The following is a 15,866-nucleotide window of genomic DNA, read 5'->3' as shown; positions in this document are numbered from 1 at the left end:
AGAGAGGGTCACGGCGAAAACTGGACGCACCTCGTGTACAAACTGGACAATCTCTTTCGAAGTATCAGGGTTTCGGACGAGAACTCATCTGTTACACGGGCACTTCAATGTTTTTTAAAACTTATTTGAACTCCAGCCTATTTTGCGTTCAGTATGCATCATTCAAAGCGACGTCATCAATTTCCAACACGTTCTGACATCATTTGCTGTTTTTCAGCCATTTACCGATTTGTTTAGAGAGCTAAATGACGGTGAAATTGAAATCCACTACAAAATGAACTCTGAAAATGTTGGAACTTGGCATGGTATCATCATTTCACCCGCATAGCATGTGCAAAAGAGTAGAGAGGGTCACGGCGAAAACAGGACGCACATCGTGTACAAACTGGACAATCTCTTTCAGAGTATCAGGTTTCGGACGAGAACTCATCAGTTACACGGGCACTTCAATGTTTTTTAAACTGATTTGAACTCCAGCCTATTTTTGCGTTTAGTATGCATCATTCAAAGCAACGTCATCAATTTCCAACATGTTCTGACATCATTTTCTGTTTTTCAGTCATTTACCGATTTGTTTAGAGAGCTAAATGACGGTGAAATTGAAAATCACTACAAAATGAACTCTGAAAATGTTGGAACTTGGCATGGTATCGTCATTTCACCCGCATAGCATGTGCAAAAGAGGAGAGAGGGTCACGGCGAAAACTGGACGCACCTCGTGTACAAACTGGACAATCTCTTTCGGAGTATCAGGGTTTCGGACGAGAACTCATCTGTTACACGGGCACTTCAATGTTTTTTTAAACTTATTTGAACTCCAGCCTATTTTTGTGTTTAGTATGCAACATTCAAAGCAACGTCATCAATTTCCAACACGTTCTGACATCATTTGCTGTTTTTCAGTCATTTACCGATTTGTTTAGAGAGCTAAATAACGGTGAAATTGAAAATCACTACAAAATGAACTCTGAAAATGTTGCAACTTGGCATGGTATCCTCATTTCACCCGCATAGCATGTGTAAAAGAGTAGAGAGGCTCACGGCGAAAACTGGATGCACCTCGTGTACAAACTGGACAATCTCTTTCGTAGTATCAGGGTTTCGGACTAGAACTCATCTGTTACACGGGCACTTCAATGTTTTTTAAATTTATTTGAACTCCAGCCTATTTTTGCGTTTAGTATGCATCATTCAAAGCGACGTCATCAATTTCCACCACGTTCTGACATCATTTGCTGTTTTTCAGTCATTTACCGATTTGTTTAGAAAGCTAAATGACGGTGAAATTGAAAATCACTACAAAATGAACTCTGGAAATGTTGGAACTTCGCATGGTATCATCATTTCACCCGCATAGCATGTGCAAAAGAATAGAGAGGGTCACGGCGAAAACAGGACGCACCTCGTGTACAAACTGGACAATCTCTTTCGGAGTATCAGGGTTTCGGACGAGAACTCATCTGTTACACGGGCACTTCAATGTTTTTTAAACTTATTTGAACTCCAGCCTATTTTTGCGTTTAGTATGCATCGTTCAAAGCAACGTCATCAATTTCCAACATGTTCTGACATCATTTGTTGTTTTTCAGTCATTTACCGATTTGTTTAGAAAGCTAAATGACGGTGAAATTGAAAATCAGTACAAAATGAACTCTGAAAATGTTGGAACTTGGCATGGTATCGTCATTTCACCCGCATAGCATGTGCAAAAGAGGAGAGAGGGTCACGGCGAAAACTGGACGCACCTCGTGTACAAACTGGACAATCTCTTTCGAAGTATCAGGGTTTCGGACGAGAACTCATCTGTTACACGGGCACTTCAATGTTTTTTAAAACTTATTTGAACTCCAGCCTATTTTGCGTTCAGTATGCATCATTCAAAGCGACGTCATCAATTTCCAACACGTTCTGACATCATTTGCTGTTTTTCAGCCATTTACCGATTTGTTTAGGGAGCTAAATGACGGTGAAATTGAAATCCACTACAAAATGAACTCTGAAAATGTTGGAACTTGGCATGGTATCATCATTTCACCCGCATAGCATGTGCAAAAGAGTAGAGAGGGTCACGGCGAAAACTGGACGCACCTCGTGTACAAACTGGACAATATCTTTCAAAGTATCAGGTTTCGGACGAGAACTCATCTGTTACACGGGCACTTCAATGTTTTTTAAACTTATTTGAACTCCAGCCTATTTTTGCGTTCAGTATGCATCGTTCGAAGCGACGTCATCAAATTCCAACACGTTCTGACATCACTTGCTGTTTTTTAGTCATTTACCGATTTGTTTAGAGAGCTAAATGACGGTGAAATTGAAAATCACTACAAAATGAACTCTGAAAATGTTGGAACTTGGCACGGTATCATCATTTCATCCGCATAGCATGTGAAAAAGAGTATAGAGTCACGCCGAAAACTGGACGCACCTCGTGTACAAACTGGATAATCTCTTTCGGAGTATCAGGGTTTCGGACGAGAACTCATCTGTTACACGGGCACTTCAATGTTTTTTAAACTTATTTGAACTCCAGCCTATTTTTGCGTTCAGTATGCATCATTCAAAGCGACGTCATCAATTTCCAACACGTTCTGACATCATTTGCATTTTTTTAGTCATCTACCGATTTGTTTAGAGAGCTAAATGACGGTGAAATTGAAAATCACTACAGAATGAACTCTGAAAATGTTGGAACTTGGCATGGTATCCTCATTTCACCCGCATAGCATGTGCAAAAGAGTAGAGAGGCTCACGGAGAAAACTGGACGCACCTCGTGTACAAACTGGACAATCTCTTTCGGAGTATCAGGGTTTCGGACGAGAACTCATCTGTTACACGGGCACTTCAATGTTTTTTAAACTTATTTGAACTCCAGCCTATTTTTGCGTTTAGTATGCATCATTCAAAGCGACTTCATCAATTTCCAACACGTTCTGACATCATTTGCTGTTTTTCAGTCATTTACCGATTTGTTTAGAAAGCTAAATGACGGTGAAATTGCAAATCACTACAAAATGAACTCTGAAAATGTTGGAACTTCGCATGGTATCATCATTTCACCCGCATAGCATGTGCAAAAGAGTAGAGAGGGTCACGGCGAAAACTGGACGCACCTCGTGTACAAACTGGACAATCTCTTTCGGAGTATCAGGGTTTCGGACGAGAACTCATCTGTTACACGGGCACTTCAATGTTTTTTAAACTTATTTGAACTCTAGCCTATTTTTGCGTTTAGTATGCATCATTCAAAGCAACGTCATCAATTTCCAACATGTTCTGACTTCATTTGCTATTTTTCAGTCATTAACCGATTTGTTTAGAGAGCTAAATGACGGTGAAATTGAAAATCACTACAAAATGAACTCTGAAAATGTTGGAACTTGGCATGGTATCGTCATTTCACCCGCATAGCATGTTCAAAAGAGGAGAGAGGGTCACGGCGAAAACTGGACGCACCTCGTGTACAAACTGGACAATCTCTTTCGGAGTATCAGGGTTTCGGACGAGAACTCATCTGTTACACGGGCACTTCAATGTTTTTTAAACTTATTTGAACTCCAGCCTATTTTTGCGTTTAGTATGCATCATTCAAAGCGACGTCATCAATTTCCAACACGTTCTGACATCATTTGCTGTTTTTCAGTCATTTACAAATTTGTTTAGAGAGCTAAATGACGGTGAAATTGAAAATCACTACAAAATGAACTCTGAAAATGTTGGAACTTGGCATGGTATCCTCATTTCACCCGCATAGCATGTGCAAAAGAGCAGAGAGGCTCACGGAGAAAACTGGACGCACCTCGTGTACAAACTGGACAATCTCTTTCGGAGTATCAGGGTTTCGGACGAGAACTCATCTGTTACACAGGCACTTCAATGTTTTTTAAACTTATTTGAACTCCAGCCTATTTTTGCGTTTAGTATGCATCATTCAAAGCGACGTCATCAATTTCCAACACGTTCTGACATCATTTGCTTTTTTTCAGTCATTTACCGATTTGTTTAGAAAGCTAAATGACGGTGAAATTGAAAATCACTACAAAATGAACTCTGAAAATGTTGGAACTTCGCATGGTATCATCATTTCACCCGCATAGCATGTGCAAAAGAGTAGAGAGGGTCACGGCGAAAACTGGACGCACCTCGTGTACAAACTGGACAATCTCTTTCGAAGTATCAGGGTTTCGGACGAGAACCCATCTGTTACACGGGCACTTCAATGTTTTTTAAACTTATTTGAACTCCTGCCTATTTTTGCGTTTAGTATGCATCATTCAAAGCAACGTCATCAATTTCCAACATGTTTTGACATCATTTGCTGTTTTTCAGTCATTTACCGATTTGTTTAGAGAGCTAAATGATGGTGAAATTGAAAATCACTACAAAATGAACTCTGAAAATGTTGGAACTTGGCATGGTATCGTCATTTCACCCGCATAGCATGTGCAAAAGAGGAGAGAGGGTCACGGCGAAAACTGGACGCACCTCGTGTACAAACTGGACAATCTCTTTCGGAGTATCAGGGGTTCGGACGAGAACTCATCTGTTACACGGGCACTTCAATGTTTTTTTAAACTTATTTGAACTCCAGCCTATTTTTGCGTTTAGTATGCATCATTCAAAGCGACGTCATCAATTTCCAACACGTTCTGACATCATTTGCTGTTTTTCAGTCATTTACAAATTTGTTTAGAGAGCTAAATGACGGTGAAATTGAAAATCACTACATAATGAACTCTGAAAATGTTGGAACTTGGCATGGTATCCTCATTTCACCCGCATAGCATGTGCAAAAGAGCAGAGAGGCTCACGGAGAAAACTGGACGCACCTCGTGTACAAACTGGACAATCTCTTTTGGAGTATCAGGGTTTCGGACGAGAACTCATCTGTTACAAAGGCACTTCAATGTTTTTTAAACTTATTTGAACTCCAGCCTATTTTTGCGTTTAGTATGCATCATTCAAAGCAACGTCATCAATTTCCAACATGTTCTGACTTCATTTGCTGTTTTTCAGTCATTAACCGATTTGTTTAGAGAGCTAAATGACGGTGAAATTGAAAATCACTACAAAATGAACTCTGAAAATGTTGGAACTTGGCATGGTATCGTCATTTCACCCGCATAGCATGTGCAAAAGAGGAGAGAGGGTCACGGCGAAAACTGGACGCACCTCGTGTACAAACTGGACAATCTCTTTCGGAGTATCAGGGTTTCGGACGAGAACTCATCTGTTACACGGGCACTTCAATGTTTTTTAAACTTATTTGAAGTCCAGCCTATTTTTGCGTTTAGTATGCATCATTCAAAGCAACGTCATTAATTTCCAACATGTTTTGACATCATTTGCTGTTTTTCAGTCATTTACCGATTTGTTTAGAGAGCTAAATGATGGTGAAATTGAAAATCACTACAAAATGAACTCTGAAAATGTTGGAACTTGGCATGGTATCGTCATTTCACCCGCATAGCATGTGCAAAAGAGGAGAGAGGGTCACGGCGAAAACTGGACGCACCTCGTGTACAAACTGGACAATCTCTTTCGAAGTATCAGGGTTTCGGACGAGAACTCATCTATTACACGGGCACTTCAATGTTTTTTAAAACTTATTTGAACTCCAGCCTATTTTGCGTTCAATATGCATCATTCAAAGCGACGTCATCAATTTCCAAAACGTTCTGACATCATTTGCTGTTTTTCAGTCATCTACCGATTTGTTTAGAGAGCTAAATGACGGTGAAATTGAAAATCACTACAAAATGAACTCTGAAAATGTTGGAACTTGGCATGGTATCCTCATTTCACCCGCATAGCATGTGCAAAAGACTAGAGAGGCTCACGGAGAAAACTGGACGCACCTCGTGTACAAACTGGACAATCTCTTTCGGAGTATCAGGGTTTCAGACGAGAACTCATCTGTTACACGGGCACTTCAATGTTTTTTAAACTTATTTGAACTCCAGCCTATTTTTGCGTTTAGTATGCATCATTCAAAGCGACGTCATCAATTTCCAACACGTTCTGACATCATTTGCTGTTTTTCAGTCATTTACCGATTTGTTTAGAGAGCTAAATGACGGTGAAATTGAAAATCACTACAAAATGAACTCTGAAAATGTTGGAACTTGGCATGGTATCGTCATTTCACCCGCATAGCATGTGCAAAAGAGGAGAGAGGGTCACGGCGAAAAATGGACGCACCTCGTGTACAAACTGGACAATCTCTTTCGGAGTATCAGGGTTTCGGACGAGAACTCATCTGTTACACGGGCACTTCAATGTTTTTTAAAACTTATTTGAACACCAGCCTATTTTTGCGTTTAGTATGCATCATTCAAAGCGACGTCATCAATTTCCAACACGTTCTGACATCATTTGCTGTTTTTCAGTCATTTACAAATTTGTTTAGAGAGCTAAATGACGGTGAAATTGAAAATCACTACAAAATGAACTCTGAAAATGTTGGAACTTGGCATGGTATCCTCATTTCACACGCATAGCATGTGCAAAAGAGCAGAGAGGCTCACGGAGAAAACTGGACGCATCTCGTGTACAAACTGGACAATCTCTTTCGGAGTATCAGGGTTTCGGACGAGAACTCATCTGTTACACGGGCACTTCAATGTTTTTTAAACTTATTTGAACTCCAGCCTATTTTTGCGTTTAGTATGCATCATTCAAAGCGACGTCATCAATTTCCAACACGTTCTGACATCATTTGCTGTTTTTCAGTCATTTACCGATTTGTTTAGAAAGCTAAATGACGGTGAAATTGAAAATCACTACAAAATGAACTCTGAAAATGTTGGAACTTCGCATGGTATCATCATTTCACCCGCATAGCATGTGCAAAAGAGTAGAGAGGGTCACGGCGAAAACTGGACGCACCTCGTGTACAAACTGGACAATCTCTTTCGGAGTATCAGGGTTTCGGACGAGAACTCATCTGTTACACGGGCACTTCAATGTTTTTTAAACTTATTTGAACTCCATCCTATTTTTGCGTTTAGTATGCATCATTCAAAGCAACGTCATCAATTTCCAACATGTTTTGACATCATTTGCTGTTTTTCAGTCATTTACCGATTTGTTTAGAGAGCTAAATGATGGTGAAATTGAAAATCACTACAAAATGAACTCTGAAAATGTTGGAACTTGGCATGGTATCGTCATTTCACCCGCATAGCATGTGCAAAAGAGGAGAGAGGGTCACGGAGAAAACTGGACGCACCTCGTGTACAAACTGGACAATCTCTTTCGGAGTATCAGGGTTTCGGACGAGAACTCATCTGTTACACAGGCACTTCAATGTTTTTTAAACTTATTTGAACTCCAGCCTATTTTTGCGTTTAGTATGCATCATTCAAAGCGACTTCATCAATTTCCAACACGTTCTGACATCATTTGCTGTTTTTCAGTCATTTACCGATTTGTTTAGAAAGCTAAATGACGGTGAAATTGAAAATCACTACAAAATGAACTCTGAAAATGTTGGAACTTCGCATGGTATCATCATTTCACCCGCATAGCATGTGCAAAAGAGTAGAGAGGGTCACGGCGAAAACTGGACGCACCTCGTGTACAAACTGGACAATCTCTTTCGGAGTATCAGGGTTTCGGACGAGAACTCATCTGTTACACGGGCACTTCAATGTTTTTTAAACTTATTTGAACTCCAGCCTATTTTTGCGTTTAGTATGCATCATTCAAAGCAACGTCATCAATTTCCAACATGTTTTGACATCATTTGCTGTTTTTCAGTCATTTACCGATTTGTTTAGAGAGCTAAATGATGGTGAAATTGAAAATCACTACAAAATGAACTCTGAAAATGTTGGAACTTGGCATGGTATCGTCATTTCACCTGCATAGCATGTGCAAAAGAGGAGAGAGGGTCACGGCGAAAACTGGACGCACCTCGTGTACAAACTGGACAATCTCTTTCGAAGTATCAGGGTTTCGGACGAGAACTCATCTATTACACGGGCACTTCAATGTTTTTTAAAACTTATTTGAACTCCAGCCTATTTTGCGTTCAATATGCATCATTCAAAGCGACGTCATCAATTTCCAACACGTTCTGACATCATTTGCTGTTTTTCAGTCATCTACCGATTTGTTTAGAGAGCTAAATGACGGTGAAATTGAAAATCACTACAAAATGAACTCTGAAAATGTTGGAACTTGGCATGGTATCCTCATTTCACCCGCATAGCATGTGCAAAAGAGTAGAGAGGCTCACGGAGAAAACTGGACGCACCTCGTGTACAAACTGGACAATCTCTTTCGGAGTATCAGGGTTTCGGACGAGAACTCATCTGTTACACGGGCACTTCAATGTTTTTTAAACTTATTTGAACTCCAGCCTATTTTTGCATTTAGTATGCATCATTCAAAGCGACGTCATCAATTTCCAACACGTTCTGACATCATTTGCTGTTTTTCAGTCATTTACCGATTTGTTTAGAGAGCTAAATGACGGTGAAATTGAAAATCACTACAAAATGAACTCTGAAAATGTTGGAACTTGGCATGGTATCGTCATTTCACCCGCATAGCATGTGCAAAAGAGGAGAGAGGGTCACGGCGAAAAATGGACGCACCTCGTGTACAAACTGGACAATCTCTTTCGGAGTATCAGGGTTTCGGACGAGAACTCATCTGTTACACGGGCACTTCAATGTTTTTTAAAACTTATTTGAACACCAGCCTATTTTTGCGTTTAGTATGCATCATTCAAAGCGACGTCATCAATTTCCAACACGTTCTGACATCATTTGCTGTTTTTCAGTCATTTACAAATTTGTTTAGAGAGCTAAATGACGGTGAAATTGAAAATCACTACAAAATGAACTCTGAAAATGTTGGAACTTGGCATGGTATCGTCATTTCACCCGCATAGCATGTGCAAAAGAGGAGAGAGGGTCACGGCGAAAACTGGACGCACCTCGCGTACAAACTGGACAATCTCTTTCGGAGTATCAGGGTTTCGGACGAGAACTCATCTGTTACACGGGCACTTCAATGTTTTTTAAACTTATTTGACCTCCAGCCTATTTTTGCGTTTAGTATGCATCATTCAAAGCGACGTCATCAATTTCCAACACGTTCTGACATCATTTGCTGTTTTTCAGTCATTTACAAATTTGTTTAGAGAGCTAAATGACGGTGAAATTGAAAATCACTACAAAATGAACTCTGAAAATGTTGGAACTTGGCATGGTATCCTCATTTCACACGCATAGCATGTGCAAAAGAGCAGAGAGGCTCACGGAGAAAACTGGACGCACCTCGTGTACAAACTGGACAATCTCTTTCGGAGTATCAGGGTTTCGGACGAGAACTCATCTGTTACACAGGCACTTCAATGTTTTTTAAACTTATTTGAACTCCAGCCTATTTTTGCGTTTAGTATGCATCATTCAAAGCGACGTCATCAATTTCCAACACGTTCTAACATCATTTGCTGTTTTTCAGTCATTTACCGATTTGTTTAGAAAGCTAAATGACGGTGAAATTGAAAATCACTACAAAATGAACTCTGAAAATGTTGGAACTTCGCATGGTATCATCATTTCACCCGCATAGCATGTGCAAAAGAGTAGAGAGGGTCACGGCGAAAACTGGACGCACCTCGTGTACAAACTGGACAATCTCTTTCGGAGTATCAGGGTTTCGGACGAGAACTCATCTGTTACAAGGGCACTTCAATGTTTTTTAAACTTATTTGAACTCCAGCCTATTTTTGCGTTTAGTATGCATCATTCAAAGCAACGTCATCAATTTCCAACATGTTTTGACATCATTTGCTGTTTTTCAGTCATTTACCGATTTGTTTAGAGAGCTAAATGATGGTGAAATTGAAAATCACTACAAAATGAACTCTGAAAATGTTGGAACTTGGCATGGTATCGTCATTTCACCCGCATAGCATGTGCAAAAGAGGAGAGAGGGTCACGGCGAAAACTGGACGCACCTCGTGTACAAACTGGACAATCTCTTTCGGAGTATCAGGGTTTCGGACGAGAACTCATCTGTTACACGGGCACTTCAATGTTTTTTTAAACTTATTTGAACTCCAGCCTATTTTTGCGTTTAGTATGCATCATTCAAAGCGACGTCATCACTTTCCAACACGTTCTGACATCATTTGCTGTTTTTCAGTCATTTACAAATTTGTTTAGAGAGCTAAATGACGGTGAAATTGAAAATCACTACAAAATGAACTCTGAAAATGTTGGAACTTGGCATGGTATCCTCATTTCACCCACATAGCATGTGCAAAAGAGCAGAGAGGCTCACGGAGAAAACTGGACGCACCTCGTGTACAAACTGGACAATCTCTTTCGGAGTATCAGGGTTTCGGACGAGAACTCATCTGTTACACAGGCACTTCAATGTTTTTTAAACTTATTTGAACTCCAGCCTATTTTTGCGTTTAGTATGCATCATTCAAAGCAACGTCATCAATTTCCAACATGTTCTGACTTCATTTGCTGTTTTTCAGTCATTAACCGATTTGTTTAGAGAGCTAAATGACGGTGAAATTGAAAATCACTACAAAATGAACTCTGGAAATGTTGGAACTTCGCATGGTATCATCATTTCACCCGCATAGCATGTGCAAAAGAGTAGAGAGGGTCACGGCGAAAACAGGACGCACCTCGTGTACAAACTGGACAATCTCTTTCGGAGTATCAGGGTTTCGGACGAGAACTCATCTGTTACACGGGCACTTCAATGTTTTTTGAACTTATTTGAACTCCAGCCTATTTTTGCGTTTAGTATGCATCATTCAAAGCGACGTCATCAATTTCCAACACGTTCTGACATCATTTGCTGTTTTTCAGTCATTTACCGATTTGTTTAGAAAGCTAAATGACGGTGAAATTGAAAATCACTACAAAATGAACTCTGAAAATGTTGGAACTTCGCATGGTATCATCATTTCACCCGCATAGCATGTGCAAAAGAGTAGAGAGGGTCACGGCGAAAACTGGACGCACCTCGTGTACAAACTGGACAATCTCTTTCGGAGTATCAGGGTTTCGGACGAGAACTCATCTGTTACACGGGCACTTCAATGTTTTTTAAACTTATTTGAACTCCAGCCTATTTTTGCGTTTAGTATGCATCATTCAAAGCAACGTCATCAATTTCCAACATGTTTTGACATCATTTGCTGTTTTTCAGTCATTTACCGATTTGTTTAGAGAGCTAAATGATGGTGAAATTGAAAATCACTACAAAATGAACTCTAAAAATGTTGGAACTTGGCATGGTATCGTCATTTCACCCGCATAGCATGTGCAAAAGAGGAGAGAGGGTCACGGCGAAAACTGGACGCACCTCGTGTACAAACTGGACAATCTCTTTCGAAGTATCAGGGTTTCGGACGAGAACTCATCTATTACACGGGCACTTCAATGTTTTTTAAAACTTATTTGAACTCCAGCCTATTTTGCGTTCAATATGCATCATTCAAAGCGACGTCATCAATTTCCAACACGTTCTGACATCATTTGCTGTTTTTCAGTCATCTACCGATTTGTTTAGAGAGCTAAATGACGGTGAAATTGAAAATCACTACAAAATGAACTCTGAAAATGTTGGAACTTGGCATGGTATCCTCATTTCACCCGCATAGCATGTGCAAAAGAGTAGAGAGGCTCACGGAGAAAACTGGACGCACCTCGTGTACAAACTGGACAATCTCTTTCGGAGTATCAGGGTTTCGGACGAGAACTCATCTGTTACACGGGCACTTCAACGTTTTTTAAACTTATTTGAACTCCAGCCTATTTTTCCGTTTAGTATGCATCATTCAAAGCGACGTCATCAATTTCCAACACGTTCTGACATCATTTGCTATTTTTCAGTCATTTACAAATTTGTTTAGAGAGCTAAATGACGGTGAAATTGAAAATCACTACAAAATGAACTCTGAAAATGTTGGAACTTGGCATGGTATCCTCATTTTACCCGCATAGCATGTGCAAAAGAGCAGAGAGGCTCACGGAGAAAACTGGACGCACCTCGTGTACAAACTGGACAATCTCTTTCGGAGTATCAGGGTTTCGGACGAGAACTCATCTGTTACACAGGCACTTCAATGTTTTTTAAACTTATTTGAACTCCAGCCTATTTTTGCATTTAGTATGCATCATTCAAAGCGACGTCATCAATTTCCAACACGTTCTGACATCATTTGCTGTTTTTCAGTCATTTACCGATTTGTTTAGAAAGCTAAATGACGGTGAAATTGAAAATCACTACAAAATGAACTCTGAAAATGTTGGAACTTCGCATGGTATCATCATTTCACCCGCATAGCATGTGCAAAAGAGTAGAGAGGGTCACGGCGAAAACTGGACGCACCTCGTGTACAAACTGGACAATCTCTTTCGGAGTATCAGGGTTTCGGACGAGAACTCATCTGTTACACGGGCACTTCAATGTTTTTTAAACTTATTTGAACTCCAGCCTATTTTTGCGTTTAGTATGCATCATTCAAAGCAACGTCATCAATTTCCAACATGTTTTGACATCATTTGCTGTTTTTCAGTCATTTACCGATTTGTTTAGAGAGCTAAATGATGGTGAAATTGAAAATCACTACAAAATGAACTCTGAAAATGTTGGAACTTGGCATGGTATCGTCATTTCACCCGCATAGCATGTGCAAAAGAGGAGAGAGGGTCACGGCGAAAACTGGACGCACCTCGTGTACAAACTGGACAATCTCTTTCGAAGTATCAGGGTTTCGGACGAGAACTCATCTATTACACGGGCACTTCAATGTTTTTTAAAACTTATTTGAACTCCAGCCTATTTTGCGTTCAATATCCATCATTCAAAGCGACGTCATCAATTTCCAACACGTTCTGACATCATTTGCTGTTTTTCAGTCATCTACCGATTTGTTTAGAGAGCTAAATGACGGTGAAATTGAAAATCACTACAAAATGAACTCTGAAAATGTTGGAACTTGGCATGGTATCCTCATTTCACCCGCATAGCATGTGCAAAAGAGTAGAGAGGCTCACGGAGAAAACTGGACGCACCTCGTGTACAAACTGGACAATCTCTTTCGGAGTATCAGGGTTTCGGACGAGAACTCATCTGTTACACGGGCACTTCAATGTTTTTTAAACTTATTTGAACTCCAGCCTATTTTTGCGTTTAGTATGCATCATTCAAAGCGACGTCATCAATTTCCAACACGTTCTGACATCATTTGCTGTTTTTCAGTCATTTACCGATTTGTTTAGAGAGCTAAATGACGGTGAAATTGAAAATCACTACAAAATGAACTCTGAAAATGTTGGAACTTGGCATGGTATCGTCATTTCACCCGCATAGCATGTGCAAAAGAGGAGAGAGGGTCACGGCGAAAACTGGACGCACCTTGTGTACAAACTGGACAATCTCTTTCGGAGTATCAGGGTTTCGGACGAGAACTCATCTGTTACACGGGCACTTCAATGTTTTTTAAAACTTATTTGAACACCAGCCTATATTTGCGTTTAGTATGCATCATTCAAAGCGACGTCATCAATTTCCAACACGTTCTGACATCATTTGCTGTTTTTCAGTCATTTACAAATTTGTTTAGAGAGCTAAATGACGGTGAAATTGAAAATCACTACAAAATGAACTCTGAAAATGTTGGAACTTGGCATGGTATCCTCATTTCACCCGCATAGCATGTGCAAAAGAGCAGAGAGGCTCACGGAGAAAACTGGACGCACCTCGTGTACAAACTGGAGAGTATCAGGGTTTCGGACGAGAACTCATCTGTTACACAGGCACTTCAATGTTTTTTAAACTTATTTGAACTCCAGCCTATTTTTGCGTTTAGTATGCATCATTCAAAGCGACGTCATCAATTTCCAACACGTTCTGACATCATTTGCTGTTTTTCAGTCATTTACCGATTTGTTTAGAAAGCTAAATGACGGTGAAATTGAAAATCACTACAAAATGAACTCTGAAAATGTTGGAACTTCGCATGGTATCATCATTTCACCCGCATAGCATGTGCAAAAGAGTAGAGAGGCTCACGGAGAAAACTGGACGCACCTCGTGTACAAACTGGACAATCTCTTTCGGAGTATCAGGGTTTCGGACGAGAACTCATCTGTTACACGGGCACTTCAATGTTTTTTAAACTTATTTGAACTCCAGCCTATTTTTGCGTTTAGTATGCATCATTCAAAGCAACGTCATCAAGTTCCAACATGTTTTGACATCATTTGCTGTTTTTCAGTCATTTACCGATTTGTTTAGAGAGCTAAATGATGGTGAAATTGAAAATCACTACAAAATGAACTCTGAAAATGTTGGAACTTGGCATGGTATCGTCATTTCACCCGCATAGCATGTGCAAAAGAGGAGAGAGGGTCACGGCGAAAACTGGACGCACCTCGTGTACAAACTGGACAATCTCTTTCGGAGTATCAGGGTTTCGGACGAGAACTCATCTGTTACACGGGCACTTCAATGTTTTTTTAAACTTATTTGAACTCCAGCCTATTTTTGCGTTTAGTATGCATCATTCAAAGCGACGTCATCACTTTCCAACACGTTCTGACATCATTTGCTGTTTTTCAGTCATTTACCGATTTGTTTAGAGAGCTAAATGATGGTGAAATTGAAAATCACTACAAAATGAACTCTGAAAATGTTGGAACTTGGCATGGTATCGTCATTTCACCCGCATAGCATGTGCAAAAGAGGAGAGAGGGTCACGGCGAAAACTGGACGCACCTCGTGTACAAACTGGACAATCTCTTTCGGAGTATCAGGGTTTCGGACGAGAACTCATCTGTTACACGGGCACTTCAATGTTTTTTTAAACTTATTTGAACTCCAGCCTATTTTTGCGTTTAGTATGCATCATTCAAAGCGACGTCATCACTTTCCAACACGTTCTGACATCATTTGCTGTTTTTCAGTCATTTACAAATTTGTTTAGAGAGCTAAATGACGGTGAAATTGAAAATCACTACAAAATGAACTCTGAAAATGTTGGAACTTGGCATGGTATCCTCATTTCACCCACATAGCATGTGCAAAAGAGCAGAGAGGCTCACGGAGAAAACTGGACGCACCTCGTGTACAAACTGGACAATCTCTTTCGGAGTATCAGGGTTTCGGACGAGAACTCATCTGTTACACAGGCACTTCAATGTTTTTTAAACTTATTTGAACTCCAGCCTATTTTTGCGTTTAGTATGCATCATTCAAAGCAACGTCATCAATTTCCAACATGTTTTGACATCATTTGCTGTTTTTCAGTCATTTACCGATTTGTTTAGAGAGCTAAATGATGGTGAAATTGAAAATCTGTACAAAATGAACTCTGAAAATGTTGGAACTTGGCATGGTATCGTCATTTCACTCGCATAGCATGTGCAAAAGAGGAGAGTGGGTCACGGCGAAAACTGGACGCACCTCGTGTACAAACTGGACAATCTCTTTCGAAGTATCAGGGTTTCGGACGAGAACTCATCTATTACACGGGCACTTCAATGTTTTTTAAAACTTATTTGAACTCCAGCCTATTTTGCGTTCAATATGCATCATTCAAAGCGACGTCATCAATTTCCAACACGTTCTGACATCATTTGCTGTTTTTCAGTCATCTACCGATTTGTTTAGAGAGCTAAATGACGGTGAAATTGAAAATCACTACAAAATGAACTCTGAAAATGTTGGAACTTGGCATGGTATCCTCATTTCACTCGCATAGCATGTGCAAAAGAGTAGAGAGGCTCACGGAGAAAACTGGACGCACCTCGTGTACAAACTGGACAATCTCTTTCGGAGTATCAGGGTTTCGGACGAGAACTCATCTGTTACA

This window comes from Aegilops tauschii, chromosome 2, assembly GCF_002575655.3.
Source record: "Aegilops tauschii subsp. strangulata cultivar AL8/78 chromosome 2, Aet v6.0, whole genome shotgun sequence".
NCBI lineage: Eukaryota > Viridiplantae > Streptophyta > Magnoliopsida > Poales > Poaceae > Aegilops > Aegilops tauschii.
Note: the sequence above shows the minus strand (reverse complement) of the source record.